This window comes from Taudactylus pleione, unplaced genomic scaffold (genome assembly GCF_031769625.1).
Source record: "Taudactylus pleione unplaced genomic scaffold, aTauple2 ptg000914l, whole genome shotgun sequence".
Classification (NCBI taxonomy): Eukaryota; Metazoa; Chordata; class Amphibia; order Anura; family Myobatrachidae; genus Taudactylus; species Taudactylus pleione.
This window is the reverse complement of record NW_028285315.1, coordinates 440,051-458,795: the sequence shown is the minus strand read 5'-3', so window position 1 is coordinate 458,795 and position 18,745 is coordinate 440,051. Positions and strand designations below refer to the sequence as shown.

At 30.9% G+C, this 18,745-nt stretch overlaps 4 non-coding genes across 4 annotated transcripts; all 4 read left to right on the top strand.

The window, feature by feature from the left end:
- Nucleotides 1-8,798: 8,798 nt before the first annotated feature.
- Nucleotides 8,799-8,871, top strand: TRNAQ-UUG (transfer RNA glutamine (anticodon UUG)). The gene has a single exon. It is a non-coding gene; the product is annotated as a tRNA-Gln (tRNA).
- Nucleotides 8,872-9,757: 886 nt separating this feature from the next.
- Nucleotides 9,758-9,830, top strand: TRNAR-UCU (transfer RNA arginine (anticodon UCU)). Its single transcript has one exon. It is a non-coding gene; the product is annotated as a tRNA-Arg (tRNA).
- Nucleotides 9,831-15,284: 5,454 nt separating this feature from the next.
- Nucleotides 15,285-15,357, top strand: TRNAR-UCU (transfer RNA arginine (anticodon UCU)). The gene has a single exon. It is a non-coding gene; the product is annotated as a tRNA-Arg (tRNA).
- An 886-nt stretch (nt 15,358-16,243) lies between these two features.
- On the top strand, nt 16,244-16,316 carry TRNAR-UCU (transfer RNA arginine (anticodon UCU)). Its single transcript has one exon. It is a non-coding gene; the product is annotated as a tRNA-Arg (tRNA).
- Nucleotides 16,317-18,745: the final 2,429 nt, after the last annotated feature.

Below are 18,745 nucleotides of genomic sequence, written 5' to 3'. Positions count from 1 at the left end.
CAAAATTGATACTGTAATGGTTATTTGCATATCTGCATATAAAAAATACATCTCACATGTTTAGAAGGAATCAGTGAAATCAGAACAGCCACAACTCAAAGAGAAATTGCTCTAATGCCTACATCCCTAATCTTTTTATAAAACTTTATAGCATGCCTATAGAAAAGTTAAGTTATTTCTCAGCTAAATTAAAGATTTTACAAAATCTAGGCTATGTGAAAGGTATACTTTGTAATGTTCACTCAACATAAATCACTAAAATATGTTGGATTTCATTTTGTAATTCATATGCAAGTTTTTCCAAAACATACCTCTAGAAAAAGCTTCTAAATTTTGAATGTTATACTTGAGGTTATTATTACCACACCTTCCACAGGTTCGACAATTTCGACATAGGTGACAGCGTGGCATAATGGATGAGGCGTCTGACTTCTGATCAGAAGATTGAGTTTTCGTGTCCCTTCGTGGTCAAGTCATTCTTTTTGTCACTATTTGAAATCTTCAAACTCTGCATGAATTCAATGGATGACAATGTTGTAAAGAATGTACATTTCTAAATGTAATTCCCATAGGAAAATAAATACAACATAAACAATGATGTGCATGATGTACACATAGTTATAGTTTTTTTAGGTTTTTGGTGCATAGTAAAAGGTATCCTTTTGGAAAAGGTAAGTATTTACCTGTTAACTTGTTCAATTTTGGTAATCTGTGTTGGAAAAAAATCTTTGACCAAATTGATACAATAAAGGATATTTGCATATCTGCATATAAAAATTATATCTCACATGTTTAAAATGAATCATTGAAATCCGAACATCACTAGGCCAATGAGAAATTGCTATAAAGCCTACATCCCTAATATTTTCATAAAACTTAAAAAACCTTTAGGAAAATGTCAGTGTTTACCTGTTAACTTGTTTGATTTTGGTAATCTGTGTTGCAAAGCAATTCTTTGACCAAATTGATACTATAATGGTTATTTGCATATCTGCATATAAAAAATACATCTCACATGTTTAGAAGGAATCAGTGAAATCAGAACAGCCATAGCTCAATGAGAAATTGCTCTAATGCCTACATCCCTAATCTTTTTATAAAACTTTATAGCATGCCTATAGAAAAGTTAAGTTATTTCTCAGCTAAGTTAAGATTTTACAAAATCTAGGCTATGTGAAAGGTATACTTTGTAATGTTCACTCAACATAAATCACTAAAATATGTTGGATTTCATTTTGTAATTCATATGCAAGTTTTTCCAAAACATATATCTAGAAAAAACTTCGAAATTTTGAATGTTATACTTGAGGTTACTTTTACCACACCTTCCACAGGTTCAACAACTTCTATAAAGATGACCGCGTGGCCTAATGGATAAGGCGTCTGACTTCAGAACAGAAGATTGAGGGTTCGAGTCCCTTCGTGGTCGAGTCTTTCATTTTGTCACAATTTGAAATCTTCAAACTCTGCATGAATTCAATGGATGACAATGTTGTAAAGAATGTACATTTCTAAATGTAATTCCCATAGGAAAATAAATACAACATAAACAATGATGTGCATGATGTACACATAGTTATAGTTTTTTTAGGTTTTTGGTGCATAGTAAAAGGTATCCTTTTGGAAAAGGGAAGTATTTACCTGTTAACTTGTTCAATTTTGGTAATCTGTGTTGGAAAAAAATCTTTGACCAAATTGATACAATAAAGGATATTTGCATATCTGCATATAAAAATTATATCTCACATGTTTAAAATGAATCATTGAAATCCGAACATCCCTAGGCCAATGAGAAATTGCTATAAAGCCTACATCCCTAATATTTTCATAAAACTTAAAAAACCTTTAGGAAAATGTCAGTGTTTACCTGTTAACTTGTTTGATTTTGGTAATCTGTGTTGCAAAGCAATTCTTTGACCAAATTGATACTATAATGGTTATTTGCATATCTGCATATAAAAAATACATCTCACATGTTTAGAAGGAATCAGTGAAATCAGAACAGCCATAGCTCAATGAGAAATTGCTCTAATGCCTACATCCCTAATCTTTTTATAAAACTTTATAGCATGCCTATAGAAAAGTTAAGTTATTTCTCAGCTAAGTTAAGGATTTTACAAAATCTAGGCTATGTGAAAGGTATACTTTGTAATGTTCACTCAACATAAATCACTAAAATATGTTGGATTTCATTTTGTAATTCATATGCAAGTTTTTCCAAAACATACCTCTAGAAAAAGCTTCTAAATTTAGAATGTTATACTTGAGGTTACTATTACCACACCTTCCACAGGTTCGACAACTTCTATAAAGATGACCGCGTGGCCTAATGGATAAAGCTTCTGACTTCAGATCAGAAGATTTAGGGTTCGAGTCCCTTCGTGGTCGAGTTTCATTTTGTCACAATTTGAAATCTTCAAACTCTGCATGAATTCAATGGATGACAATGTTGTAAAGAATGTACATTTCTAAATGTAATTCCCATAGGAAAATAAATACAACATAAACAATGATGTGCATGATGTACACATAGTTATAGTTTTTTTAGGTTTTTGGTGCATAGTAAAAGGTATCGTTTTGGAAAAGGTAAGTATTTACCTGTTAACTTGTTCAATTTTGGTAATCTGTGTTGGAAAAAAATCTTTCACCAAATTGATACAATAAAGGATATTTGCATATCTGCATATAAAAATTATATCTCACATGTTTAAAAGGAATCAATGAAATCAGAACACCCATAGTCCAATGAGAAGTTGCTATAAAGCCTACATCCCTATTATTTTCATAAAACTTAAAAATGCTTTTGGAAAATGTAAGTGTTTACCTGTTAACTTTTTCGATTTTGGTAATCTGTGTTGCAAAGCAATTCTTTGACAAAATTGATACTGTAATGGTTATTTGCATATCTGCATATAAAAAATACATCTCACATGTTTAGAAGGAATCAGTGAAATCAGAACAGCCACAACTCAAAGAGAAATTGCTCTAATGCCTACATCCCTAATCTTTTTATAAAACTTTATAGCATGCCTATAGAAAAGTTAAGTTATTTCTCAGCTAAATTAAAGATTTTACAAAATCTAGGCTATGTGAAAGGTATACTTTGTAATGTTCACTCAACATAAATCACTAAAATATGTTGGATTTCATTTTGTAATTCATATGCAAGTTTTTCCAAAACATACCTCTAGAAAAAGCTTCTAAATTTTGAATGTTATACTTGAGGTTACTATTACCACACCTTCCACAGGTTCGACAATTTCGACATAGGTGACAGCGTGGCATAATGGATGAGGCGTCTGACTTCTGATCAGAAGATTGAGTTTTCGTGTCCCTTCGTGGTCAAGTCATTCTTTTTGTCACTATTTGAAATCTTCAAACTCTGCATGAATTCAATGGATGACAATGTTGTAAAGAATGTACATTTCTAAATGTAATTCCCATAGGAAAATAAATACAACATAAACAATGATGTGCATGATGTACACATAGTTATAGTTTTTTTAGGTTTTTGGTGCATAGTAAAAGGTATCCTTTTGGAAAAGGTAAGTATTTACCTGTTAACTTGTTCAATTTTGGTAATCTGTGTTGGAAAAAAATCTTTGACCAAATTGATACAATAAAGGATATTTGCATATCTGCATATAAAAATTATATCTCACATGTTTAAAATGAATCATTGAAATCCGAACATCCCTAGGCCAATGAGAAATTGCTATAAAGCCTACATCCCTAATATTTTCATAAAACTTAAAAAACCTTTAGGAAAATGTCAGTGTTTACCTGTTAACTTGTTTGATTTTGGTAATCTGTGTTGCAAAGCAATTCTTTGACCAAATTGATACTATAATGGTTATTTGCATATCTGCATATAAAAAATACATCTCACATGTTTAGAAGGAATCAGTGAAATCAGAACAGCCATAGCTCAATGAGAAATTGCTCTAATGCCTACATCCCTAATCTTTTTATAAAACTTTATAGCATGCCTATAGAAAAGTTAAGTTATTTCTCAGCTAAGTTAAGGATTTTACAAAATCTAGGCTATGTGAAAGGTATACTTTGTAATGTTCACTCAACATAAATCACTAAAATATGTTGGATTTCATTTTGTAATTCATATGCAAGTTTTTCCAAAACATACCTCTAGAAAAAGCTTCTAAATTTTGAATGTTATACTTGAGGTTACTATTACCACACCTTCCACAGGTTCGACAACTTCTATAAAGATGACCGCGTGGCCTAATGGATAAAGCGTCTGACTTCAGATCAGAAGATTGAGGGTTCGAGTCCCTTCGTGGTCGAGTCTTTCATTTTGTCACAATTTGAAATCTTCAAACTCTGCATGAATTCAATGGATGACAATGTTGTAAAGAATGTACATTTCTAAATGTAATTCCCATAGGAAAATAAATACAACATAAACAATGATGTGCATGATGTACACATAGTTATAGTTTTTTTAGGTTTTTGGTGCATAGTAAAAGGTATCGTTTTGGAAAAGGTAAGTATTTACCTGTTAACTTGTTCAATTTTGGTAATCTGTGTTGGAAAAAAATCTTTCACCAAATTGATACAATAAAGGATATTTGCATATCTGCATATAAAAATTATATCTCACATGTTTAAAAGGAATCAATGAAATCAGAACACCCATAGTCCAATGAGAAGTTGCTAAAAAGCCTACATCCCTATTATTTTCATAAAACTTAAAAATGCTTTTGGAAAATGTAAGTGTTTACCTGTTAACTTTTTCGATTTTGGTAATCTGTGTTGCAAAGCAATTCTTTGACAAAATTGATACTGTAATGGTTATTTGCATATCTGCATATAAAAAATACATCTCACATGTTTAGAAGGAATCAGTGAAATCAGAACAGCCACAACTCAAAGAGAAATTGCTCTAATGCCTACATCCCTAATCTTTTTATAAAACTTTATAGCATGCCTATAGAAAAGTTAAGTTATTTCTCAGCTAAATTAAAGATTTTACAAAATCTAGGCTATGTGAAAGGTATACTTTGTAATGTTCACTCAACATAAATCACTAAAATATGTTGGATTTCATTTTGTAATACATATGCAAGTTTTTCCAAAACATACCTCTAGAAAAAGCTTCTAAATTTTGAATGTTATACTTGAGGTTACTATTACCACACCTTCCACAGGTTCGACAATTTCGACATAGGTGACAGCGTGGCATAATGGATGAGGCGTCTGACTTCTGATCAGAAGATTGAGTTTTCGTGTCCCTTCGTGGTCAAGTCATTCTTTTTGTCACTATTTGAAATCTTCAAACTCTGCATGAATTCAATGGATGACAATGTTGTAAAGAATGTACATTTCTAAATGTAATTCCTATAGGAAAATAAATACAACATAAACAATGATGTGCATGATGTACACATAGTTATAGTTTTTTTAGGTTTTTGGTGCATAGTAAAAGGTATCCTTTTGGAAAAGGTAAGTATTTACCTGTTAACTTGTTCAATTTTGGTAATCTGTGTTGGAAAAAAATCTTTGACCAAATTGATACAATAAAGGATATTTGCATATCTGCATATAAAAATTATATCTCACATGTTTAAAATGAATCATTGAAATCCGAACATCCATAGTCCAATGAGAAATTGCTATAAAGCCTACATCACTAATATTTTCATAAAACTTAAAAAACCTTTAGGAAAATGTATATGTTTTCCTGTTAACTTGTTTGATTTTGGTAATCTGTGTTGCAAAGCAATTCTTTGACCAAATTGATACTATAATGGTTATTTGCATATCAGCATATAAAAAATACATCTCACATGTTTAGAAGGAATCAGTGAAATCAGAACAGCCATAGCTCAATGAGAAATTGCTCTAATGCCTACATCCCTAATCTTTTTATAAAACTTTATAGCATGCCTATAGAAAAGTTAAGTTATTTCTCAGCTAAGTTAAGGATTTTACAAAATCTAGGCTATGTGAAAGGTATACTTTGTAATGTTCACTCAACATAAATCACTAAAATATGTTGGATTTCATTTTGTAATTCATATGCAAGTTTTTCCAAAACATACCTCTAGAAAAAGCTTCTAAATTTTGAATGTTATACTTGAGGTTACTATTACCACACCTTCCACAGGTTCGACAATTTCGACATAGGTGACAGCGTGGCATAATGGATGAGGCGTCTGACTTCTGATCAGAAGATTGGGGGTTCGAGTCCCTTCGTGGTCGAGTCTTTCTTTTTGTCACTATTTGAAATCTTCAAACTCTGCATGAATTCAATGGATGACAATGTTGTAAAGAATGTACTTTTCTCAATGTAATTCCCATAGGAAAATAAATACAACATAAACAATGATGTGTATGACTTACACATAGTTATAGTTTTTTTAGGTTTTTGGTTCACAGTAAAAAGTATCCTTTTGGAAAAGGTAAGTGTTTACCTCTTAACTTGTTCAATTTTGGTAATCTGTGATAAAAACAATTCTTTGACCAAATTGATACTATAATGTTTATTTGCATATTTGCATATAAAAATTACATCTCACATGTTTAGAAGGAATCAGTGAAATCAGAACAGCCATAGCTCAATGAGAAATTGCTCTAATGCCTACATCCCTAATCTTTTTATAAAACTTTACAGCATGCCTATAGAAAAGTTAAGTTACTTCTCAGCTAAGATAAGGATTTTACAAAATCTAGGCTATGTGAAAGGTATACTTTGTAATGTTCACTCAACATAAATCACTAAAATATGTTGGATTTCATTTTGTAATTCATATGCAAGTTTTTCCAAAACATACCTCTAGAAAAAACTTCTAAATTTTGAATGTTATACTTGAGGTTACTATTACCACACCTTCCACAGGTTCGACAATTTCGACATAGATGACAGCATGGCATAATGGATGAGGCGTCTGACTTCTGATCAGAAGATTGAGGGTTCGTGTCCCTTCATGGTCAAGTCATTCTTTTTGTCACAATTTGAAATCTTCAAACTCTGCATGAATTCAATGGATGACAATGTTGTAAAGAATGTACATTTCTAAATGTAATTCCCATAGGAAAATAAATACAACATAAACAATGATGTGCATGATGTACACATAGTTATAGTTTTTTTAGGTTTTTGGTGCATAGTAAAAGGTATCCTTTTGGAAAAGGTAAGTATTTACCTGTTAACTTGTTCAATTTTGGTAATCTGTGTTGGAAAAAAATCTTTGACCAAATTGATACAATAAAGCATATTGCATATCTGCATATAAAAATTATATCTCACATGTTTAAAATGAATCATTGAAATCCGAACATCCATAGTCCAATGAGAAATTGCTATAAAGCCTACATCCCTAATATTTTCATAATTCTTAAAAAACCTTTAGGAAAATGTAAGTGTTTACCTGTTAACTTGTTTGATTTTGGTAATCTGTGTTGCAAAGCAGTTCTTTGACCAAATTGATACTATAATGGTTATTTGCATATCTGCATATAAAAAATACATCTCACATGTTTAGAAGGAATCAGTGAAATCAGAACACCCATAGTTCAATGAGAAATTGCTCTAATGCCTACATCCCTAATCTTTTTATAAAACTTTATAGCATGCCTATAGAAAAGTTAAGTTATTTCTCAGCTAAGTTAAGGATTTTACAAAATCTAGGCTATGTGAAAGGTATACTTTGTAATGTTCACTCAACATAAATCACTAAAATATGTTGGATTTCATTTTGTAATTCATATGCAAGTTTTTCCAAAACATACCTCTAGAAAAAGCTTCTAAATTTTGAATGTTATACTTGAGGTTACTATTACCACACCTTCCACAGGTTTGACAATTTCGACATAGATGACAGCGTGGCATAATGGACGAGGCGTCTGACTTCTGATCAGAAGATTGAGGGTTCGTGTCCCTTCATGGTCAAGTCATTCTTTTTGTCACTATTTGAAATCTTCAAACTCTGCATGAATTCAATGGATGACAATGTTATAAAGAATGTACATTTCTAAATGTAATTCCCATAGGAAAATAAATACAACATAAACAATGATGTGCATGATGTACACATAGTTATAGGTTTTTTAGGTTTTTGGTGCATAGTAAAAGGTATCCTTTTGTAAAATGTAAGTATTTACCTCTTAACTTGTTCAATTTTGGTAATCTGTGTTGGAAAAAAATCTTTGACCAAATTGATACAATAAAGGATATTTGCATATCTGCATATAAAAATTATATCTCACATGTTTAAAATGAATCATTGAAATCCGAACATCCCTAGGCCAATGAGAAATTGCTATAAAGCCTACATCCCTAATATTTTCATAAAACTTAAAAAACCTTTAGGAAAATGTCAGTGTTTACCTGTTAACTTGTTTGATTTTGGTAATCTGTGTTGCAAAGCAATTCTTTGACCAAATTGATACTATAATGGTTATTTGCATATCTGCATATAAAAAATACATCTCACATGTTTAGAAGGAATCAGTGAAATCAGAACAGCCATAGCTCAATGAGAAATTGCTCTAATGCCTACATCCCTAATCTTTTTATAAAACTTTATAGCATGCCTATAGAAAAGTTAAGTTATTTCTCAGCTAAGTTAAGGATTTTACAAAATCTAGGCTATGTGAAAGGTATACTTTGTAATGTTCACTCAACATAAATCACTAAAATATGTTGGATTTCATTTTGTAATTCATATGCAAGTTTTTCCAAAACATATATCTAGAAAAAACTTCTAAATTTTGAATGTTATACTTGAGGTTACTATTACCACACCTTCCACAGGTTCGACAGCATCTATAATGATGACCGCGTGGCCTAATGGATAAGGCGTCTGACTTTGGATCAGAAGATTGAGGGTTCGAGTCCCTTCGTGGTTGAGTCTTTCATTTTGTCACAATTTGAAATCTTCAAACTCTGCATGAATTCAATGGATGACAATGTTGTAAAGAATGTACATTTCTAAATGTAATTCCCATAGGAAAATAAATACAACATAAACAATGATGTGCATGATGTACACATAGTTATAGTTTTTTTAGGTTTTTGGTGCATAGTAAAAGGTATCCTTTTGGAAAAGGTAAGTATTTACCTGTTAACTTGTTCAATTTTGGTAATCTGTGTTGGAAAAAAATCTTTGACCAAATTGATACAATAAAGGATATTTGCATATCTGCATATAAAAATTATATCTCACATGTTTAAAATGAATCATTGAAATCCGAACATCCATAGTCCAATGACAAATTGCTATAAAGCCTACATCCCTAATATTTTCATAAAACTTAAAAAACCTTTAGGAAAATGTAAGTGTTTACCTGTTAACTTGTTTGATTTTGGTAATCTGTGTTGCAAAGCAGTTCTTTGACCAAATTGATACTATAATGGTTATTTGCATATCTGCATATAAAAAATACATCTCACATGTTTAGAAGGAATCAGTGAAATCAGAACACCCATAGTTCAATGAGAAATTGCTCTAATGCCTACATCCCTAATCTTTTTATAAAACTTTATAGCATGCCTATAGAAAAGTTAAGTTATTTCTCAGCTAAGTTAAGGATTTTACAAAATCTAGGCTATGTGAAAGGTATACTTTGTAATGTTCACTCAACATAAATCACTAAAATATGTTGGATTTCATTTTGTAATTCATATGCAAGTTTTTCCAAAACATACCTCTAGAAAAAACTTCTAAATTTTGAATGTTATACTTGAGGTTCCTTTTACCACACCTTCCACAGGTTCGACAACTTCTATAAAGATGACCGTGTGGCCTAATGGATAAGGCATCTGACTTCTGATCAGAAGATTGAGGGTTCGTGTCCCTTCGTGGTCAAGTCATTCTTTTTGTCACTATTTGAAAACTTCAAACTCTGCATGAATTCAATGGATGACAATGTTGTAAAGAATGTACATTTCTAAATGTAATTCCTATAGGAAAATAAATAAAACATAAACAATGATTTGCATGATGTATACATAGTTATAGGTTTTTTAGGTTTTTGATGCATAGTAAAAGGTATCCTTTTGGAAAAGTTAAGTATTTACCTGTTAACTTGTTCAATTTTGGTAATCTGTGTTGGAAAAAAATCTTTCACCAAATTGATACAATAAAGGATATTTGCATATCTGCATATAAAAATTATATCTCACATGTTTAAAAGGAATCAATGAAATCAGAACACCCATAGTCCAATGAGAAGTTGCTAAAAAGCCTACATCCCTATTATTTCCATAAAACTTAAAAATGCTTTTGGAAAATGTAAGTGTTTACCTGTTAACTTTTTCGATTTTGGTAATCTGTGTTGCAAAGCAATTCTTTGACAAAATTGATACTGTAATGGTTATTTGCATATCTGCATATAAAAAATACATCTCACATGTTTAGAAGGAATCAGTGAAATCAGAACAGCCACAACTCAAAGAGAAATTGCTCTAATGCCTACATCCCTAATCTTTTTATAAAACTTTATAGCATGCCTATAGAAAAGTTAAGTTATTTCTCAGCTAAACTAAAGATTTTACAAAATCTAGGCTATGTGAAAGGTATACTTTGTAATGTTCACTCAACATAAATCACTAAAATATGTTGGATTTCATTTTGTAATTCATATGCAAGTTTTTCCAAAACATACCTCTAGAAAAAGATTCTAAATTTTGAATGTTATACTTGAGGTTACTATTACCACACCTTCCACAGGTTCGACAATTTCGACATAGGTGACAGCATGGCATAATGGATGAGGCGTCTGACTTCTGATCAGAAGATTGAGTGTTCGTGTCCCTTTGTGGTCAAGTCATTCTTTTTGTCACTATTTGAAATCTTCAAACTCTGCATGAATTCAATGGATGACAATGTTGTAAAGAATGTACATTTCTAAATGTAATTCCTATAGGAAAATAAATAAAACATAAACAATGATTTGCATGATGTATACATAGTTATAGGTTTTTTAGGTTTTTGATGCATAGTAAAAGGTATCCTTTTGGAAAAGGTAAGTATTTACCTGTTAACTTGTTCAATTTTGGTAATCTGTGTTGGAAAAAAATCTTTCACCAAATTGATACAATAAAGGATATTTGCATATCTGCATATAAAAATTATATCTCACATGTTTAAAAGGAATCAATGAAATCAGAACACCCATAGTCCAATGAGAAGTTGCTAAAAAGCCTACATCCCTATTATTTTCATAAAACTTAAAAATGCTTTTGGAAAATGTAAGTGTTTACCTGTTAACTTTTTCGATTTTGGTAATCTGTGTTGCAAAGCAATTCTTTGACAAAATTGATACTGTAATGGTTATTTGCATATCTGCATATAAAAAATACATCTCACATGTTTAGAAGGAATCAGTGAAATCAGAACAGCCACAACTCAAAGAGAAATTGCTCTAATGCCTACATCCCTAATCTTTTTATAAAACTTTATAGCATGCCTATAGAAAAGTTAAGTTATTTCTCAGCTAAACTAAAGATTTTACAAAATCTAGGCTATGTGAAAGGTATACTTTGTAATGTTCACTCAACATAAATCACTAAAATATGTTGGATTTCATTTTGTAATTCATATGCAAGTTTTTCCAAAACATACCTCTAGAAAAAGATTCTAAATTTTGAATGTTATACTTGAGGTTACTATTACCACACCTTCCACAGGTTCGACAATTTCGACATAGGTGACAGCGTGGCATAATGGATGAGGCGTCTGACTTCTGATCAGAAGATTGAGTTTTCGTGTCCCTTTGTGGTCAAGTCATTCTTTTTGTCACTATTTGAAATCTTCAAACTCTGCATGAATTCAATGGATGACAATGTTGTAAAGAATGTACATTTCTAAATGTAATTCCTATAGGAAAATAAATACAACATAAACAATGATGTGCATGATGTACACATAGTTATAGTTTTTTTAGGTTTTTGGTGCATAGTAAAAGGTATCCTTTTGGAAAAGGTAAGTATTTACCTGTTAACTTGTTCAATTTTGGTAATCTGTGTTGGAAAAAAATCTTTGACCAAATTGATACAATAAAGGATATTTGCATATCTGCATATAAAAATTATATCTCACATGTTTAAAATGAATCATTGAAATCCGAACATCCATAGTCCAATGAGAAATTGCTATAAAGCCTACATCCCTAATATTTTCATAAAACTTAAAAAACCTTTAGGAAAATGTATATGTTTTCCTGTTAACTTGTTTGATTTTGGTAATCTGTGTTGCAAAGCAATTCTTTGACCAAATTGATACTATAATGGTTATTTGCATATCAGCATATAAAAAATACATCTCACATGTTTAGAAGGAATCAGTGAAATCAGAACAGCCATAGCTCAATGAGAAATTGCTCTAATGCCTACATCCCTAATCTTTTTATAAAACTTTATAGCATGCCTATAGAAAAGTTAAGTTATTTCTCAGCTAAGTTAAGGATTTTACAAAATCTAGGCTATGTGAAAGGTATACTTTGTAATGTTCACTCAACATAAATCACTAAAATATGTTGGATTTCATTTTGTAATTCATATGCAAGTTTTTCCAAAACATACCTCTAGAAAAAGCTTCTAAATTTTGAATGTTATACTTGAGGTTATTATTACCACACCTTCCACAGGTTCGACAATTTCGACATAGGTGACAGCGTGGCATAATGGATGAGGCGTCTGACTTCTGATCAGAAGATTGGGGGTTCGAGTCCCTTCGTGGTCGAGTCTTTCTTTTTGTCACTATTTGAAATCTTCAAACTCTGCATGAATTCAATGGATGACAATGTTGTAAAGAATGTACTTTTCTCAATGTAATTCCCATAGGAAAATAAATACAACATAAACAATGATGTGTATGACTTACACATAGTTATAGTTTTTTTAGGTTTTTGGTTCACAGTAAAAAGTATCCTTTTGGAAAAGGTAAGTGTTTACCTCTTAACTTGTTCAATTTTGGTAATCTGTGAAAAAAACAATTCTTTGACCAAATTGATACTATAATGTTTATTTGCATATTTGCATATAAAAAAAACATCTCACATGTTTAGAAGGAATCAGTGAAATCAGAACAGCCATAGCTCAATGAGAAATTGCTCTAATGCCTACATCCCTAATCTTTTTATAAAACTTTACAGCATGCCTATAGAAAAGTTAAGTTACTTCTCAGCTAAGATAAGGATTTTACAAAATCTAGGCTATGTGAAAGGTATACTTTGTAATGTTCACTCAACATAAATCACTAAAATATGTTGGATTTCATTTTGTAATTCATATGCAAGTTTTTCCAAAACATACCTCTAGAAAAAATGTCTAAATTTTGAATGTTATACTTGAGGTTACTATTACCACACCTTCCACAGGTTCGACAATTTCGACATAGATGACAGCATGGCATAATGGATGAGGCGTCTGACTTTTGATCAGAAGATTGAGGGTTCATGTCCCTTCATGGTCAAGTCATTCTTTTTGTCACAATTTGAAATCTTCAAACTCTGCATGAATTCAATGGATGACAATGTTGTAAAGAATGTACATTTCTAAATGTAATTCCCATAGGAAAATAAATACAACATAAACAATGATGTGCATGATGTACACATAGTTATAGGTTTTTTAGGTTTTTGGTGCATAGTAAAAGGTATCCTTTTGGAAAATGTAAGTATTTACCTCTTAACTTGTTCAATTTTGGTAATCTGTGTTGGAAAAAAATCTTTGACCAAATTGATACAATAAAGGATATTTGCATATCTGCATTTAAAAATTATATCTCACATGTTTAAAATGAATCATTGAAATCCGAACATCCCTAGGCCAATGAGAAATTGCTATAAAGCCTACATCCCTAATATTTTCATAAAACTTAAAAAACCTTTAGGAAAATGTCAGTGTTTACCTGTTAACTTGTTTGATTTTGGTAATCTGTGTTGCAAAGCAATTCTTTGACCAAATTGATACTATAATGGTTATTTGCATATCTGCATATAAAAAATACATCTCACATGTTTAGAAGGAATCAGTGAAATCAGAACAGCCATAGCTCAATGAGAAATTGCTCTAATGCCTACATCCCTAATCTTTTTATAAAACTTTATAGCATGCCTATAGAAAAGTTAAGTTATTTCTCAGCTAAGTTAAGGATTTTACAAAATCTAGGCTATGTGAAAGGTATACTTTGTAATGTTCACTAAACATAAATCACTAAAATATGTTGGATTTCATTTTGTAATTCATATGCAAGTTTTTCCAAAACATATATCTAGAAAAAACTTCTAAATTTTGAATGTTATACTTGAGGTTCCTTTTACCACACCTTCCACAGGTTCGACAACTTCTATAAAGATGACCGTGTGGCCTAATGGATAAGGCGTCTGACTTTTGATCAGAAGATTGAGGGTTCGTGTCCCTTCGTGGTCAAGTCATTCTTTTTGTCACTATTTGAAATCTTCAAACTCTGCATGAATTCAATGGATGACAATGTTGTAAAGAATGTACATTTCTAAATGTAATTCCTATAGGAAAATAAATAAAACATAAACAATGATGTGCATGATGTATACATAGTTATAGGTTTTTTAGGTTTTTGATGCATAGTAAAAGGTATCCATTTGGAAAATGTAAGTATTTACCTCTTAACTTGTTCAATTTTGGTAATCTGTGTTGGAAAAAAATCTTTGACCAAATTGATACAATAAAGGATATTTGCATATCTGCATATAAAAACTATATCTCACATGTTTAAAATGTATCATTGAAATCCGAACATCCATAGTCCAATGAGAAATTGCTATAAAGCCTACATCCCTAATATTTTCATAAAACTTAAAAAACCTTTAGGAAAATGTCAGTGTTTACCTGTTAACTTGTTTGATTTTGGTAATCTGTGTTGCAAAGCAATTCTTTGACCAAATTGATACTATAATGGTTATTTGCATATCTGCATATAAAAAATACATCTCACATGTTTAGAAGGAATCAGTGAAATCAGAACACCCATAGTTCAATGAGAAATTGCTCTAATGCCTACATCCCTAATCTTTTTATAAAACTTTATAGCATGCCTATAGAAAAGTTAAGTTATTTCTCAGCTAAGTTAAGGATTTTACAAAATCTAGGCTATGTGAAAGGTATACTTTGTAATGTTCACTCAACATAAATCACTAAAATATGTTGGATTTCATTTTGTAATTCATATGCAAGTTTTTCCAAAACATACCTCTAGAAAAAACTTCTAAATTTTGAATGTTATACTTGAGGTTCCTTTTACCACACCTTCCACAGGTTCGACAACTTCTATAAAGAAGACCGCGTGGCCTAATGGATAAGGCGTCTGACTTCTGATCAGAAGATTGAGGGTTCGTGTCCCTTCGTGGTCAAGTCATTCTTTTTGTCACTATTTGAAAACTTCAAACTCTGCATGAATTCAATGGATGACAATGTTGTAAAGAATGTACATTTCTAAATGTAATTCCTATAGGAAAATAAATAAAACATAAACAATGATGTGCATGATGTATACATAGTTATAGGTTTTTTAGGTTTTTGATGCATAGTAAAAGGTATCCTTTTGGAAAATGTAAGTATTTACCTCTTAACTTGTTCAATTTTGGTAATCTGTGTTGGAAAAAAATCTTTGACCAAATTGATACAATAAAGGATATTTGCATATCTGCATATAAAAACTATATCTCACATGTTTAAAATGAATCATTGAAATCCGAACATCCATAGTCCAATGAGAAATTGCTATAAAGCCTACATCCCTAATATTTTCATAAAACTTAAAAAACCTTTAGGAAAATGTCAGTGTTTACCTGTTAACTTGTTTGATTTTGGTAATCTGTGTTGCAAAGCAATTCTTTGACCAAATTGATACTATAATGGTTATTTGCATATCTGCATATAAAAAATACATCTCACATGTTTAGAAGGAATCACTGAAATCAGAACAGCCATAGCTCAATGAGAAATTGCTCTAATGCCTACATCCCTAATCTTTTTATAAAACTTTATAGCATGCCTATAGAAAAGTTAAGTTATTTCTCAGCTAAGTTAAGGATTTTACAAAATCTAGGCTATGTGAAAGGTATACTTTGTAATGTTCACTCAACATAAATCACTAAAATATGTTGGATTTCATTTTGTAATTCATATGCAAGTTTTTCCAAAACATACCTCTAGAAAAAACTTCTAAATTTTGAATGTTATACTTGAGGTTCCTTTTACCACACCTTCCACAGGTTCGACAACTTCTATAAAGATGACCGCGTGGCCTAGTGGATAAGGCGTCTGACTTCTGATCAGAAGATTGAGGGTTCGTGTCCCTTCGTGGTCAAGTCATTCTTTTTGTCACTATTTGAAAACTTCAAACTCTGCATGAATTCAATGGATGACAATGTTGTAAAGAATGTACTATTCTAAATGTAATTCCTACAGGAAAATAAATAAAACATAAACAATGATGTGCATGATGTATACATAGTTATAGGTTTTTTAGGTTTTTGATGCATAGTAAAAGGTATCCTTTTGGAAAATGTAAGTATTTACCTTTTAACTTGTTCAATTTTGGTAATCTGTGTTGGAAAAAAATCTTTGACCAAATTGATACAATAAAGGATATTTGCATATCTGCATATAAAAACTATATCTCACATGTTTAAAATGAATCATTGAAATCCGAACATCCATAGTCCAATGAGAAATTGCTATAAAGCCTACATCCCTAATATTTTCATAAAACTTAAAAAACCTTTAGGAAAATGTCAGTGTTTACCTGTTAACTTGTTTGATTTTGGTAATCTGTGTTGCAAAGCAATTCTTTGACCAAATTGATACTATAATGGTTATTTGCATATCTGCATATAAAAAATACATCTCACATGTTTAGAAGGAATCACTGAAATCAGAACAGCCATAGCTCAATGAGAAATTGCTCTAATGCCTACATCCCTAATCTTTTTATAAAACTTTATAGCATGCCTATAGAAAAGTTAAGTTATTTCTCAGCTAAGTTAAGGATTTTACAAAATCTAGGCTATGTGAAAGGTATACTTTGTAATGTTCACTCAAGATAAATCACTAAAATATGTTGGATTTCATTTTGTAATTCATATGCAAGTTTTTCCAAAACATACCTCTAGAAAAAGCTTCTAAATTTTGAATGTTATACTTGAGGTTACTATTACCACACCTTCCACAGGTTCGACAACTTCTATAAAGATGACCGCGTGGCCTAATGGATAAGGCGTCTGACTTCAGATCAGAAGATTGAGGGTTCGAGTCCCTTCGTGGTCGAGTCTTTCATTTTGTCACAATTTGAAATCTTCAAACTCTGCATGAATTCAATGGATGACAATGTTGTAAAGAATGTACATTTCTAAATGTAATTCCCATAGGAAAATAAATACAACATAAACAATGATGTGCATGATGTACACATAGTTATAGTTTTTTTAGGTTTTTGGTGCATAGTAAAAGGTATCGTTTTGGAAAAGGTAAGAATTTACCTGTTAACTTGTTCAATTTTGGTAATCTGTGTTGGAAAAAAATCTTTCACCAAATTGATACAATAAAGGATATTTGCATATCTGCATATAAAAATTATATCTCACATGTTTAAAAGGAATCAATGAAATCAGAACACCCATAGTCCAATGAGAAGTTGCTAAAAAGCCTACATCCCTATTATTTTCATAAAACTTAAAAATGCTTTTGGAAAATGTAAGTGTTTACCTGTTAACTTTTTCGATTTTGGTAATCTGTGTTGCAAAGCAATTCTTTGACAAAATTGATACTGTAATGGTTATTTGCATATCTGCATATAAAAAATACATCTCACATGTTTAGAAGGAATCAGTGAAATCAGAACAGCCACAACTCAAAGAGAAATTGCTCTAATGCCTACATCCCTAATCTTTTTATAAAACTTTATAGCATGCCTATAGAAAAGTTAAGTTATTTCTCAGCTAAATTAAAGATTTTACAAAATCTAGGCTATGTGAAAGGTATACTTTGTAATGTTCACTCAACATAAATCACTAAAATATGTTGGATTTCATTTTGTAATTCATATGCAAGTTTTTCCAAAACATACCTCTAGAAAAAGCTTCTAAATTTTGAATGTTATACTTGAGGTTACTATTACCACACCTTCCACAGGTTCGACAATTTCGACATAGGTGACAGCGTGGCATAATGGATGAGGCGTCTGACTTCTGATCAGAAGATTAAGTTTTCGTGTCCCTTCGTGGTCAAGTCATTCTTTTTGTCACAATTTGAAATCTTCAAACTCTGCATGAATTCAATGGATGACAATGTTGTAAAGAATGTACATTCCTAAATGTAATTCCTATAGGAAAATAAATACAACATAAACAATGATGTGCATGATGTACACATAGTTATAGTTTTTTTAGGTTTTTGGTGCATAGTAAAAGGTATCCTTTTGGAAAAGGTAAGTATTTACCTGTTAACTTGTTCAATTTTGGTAATCTGTGTTGGAAAAAATTTTTTGACCAAATTGATACAATAAAGAATATTTGCATATCTGCATATAAAAATTATATCTCACATGTTTAAAATGAATCATTGAAATCCGAACATCCATAGTCCAATGAGAAATTGCTATAAAGCCTACATCCCTAATATTTTCATAAAACTTAAAAAACCTTTAGGAAAATGTATATGTTTTTCTGTTAACTTGTTTGATTTTGGTAATCTGTGTTGCAAAGCAATTCTTTGACCAAATTGATACTATAATGGTTA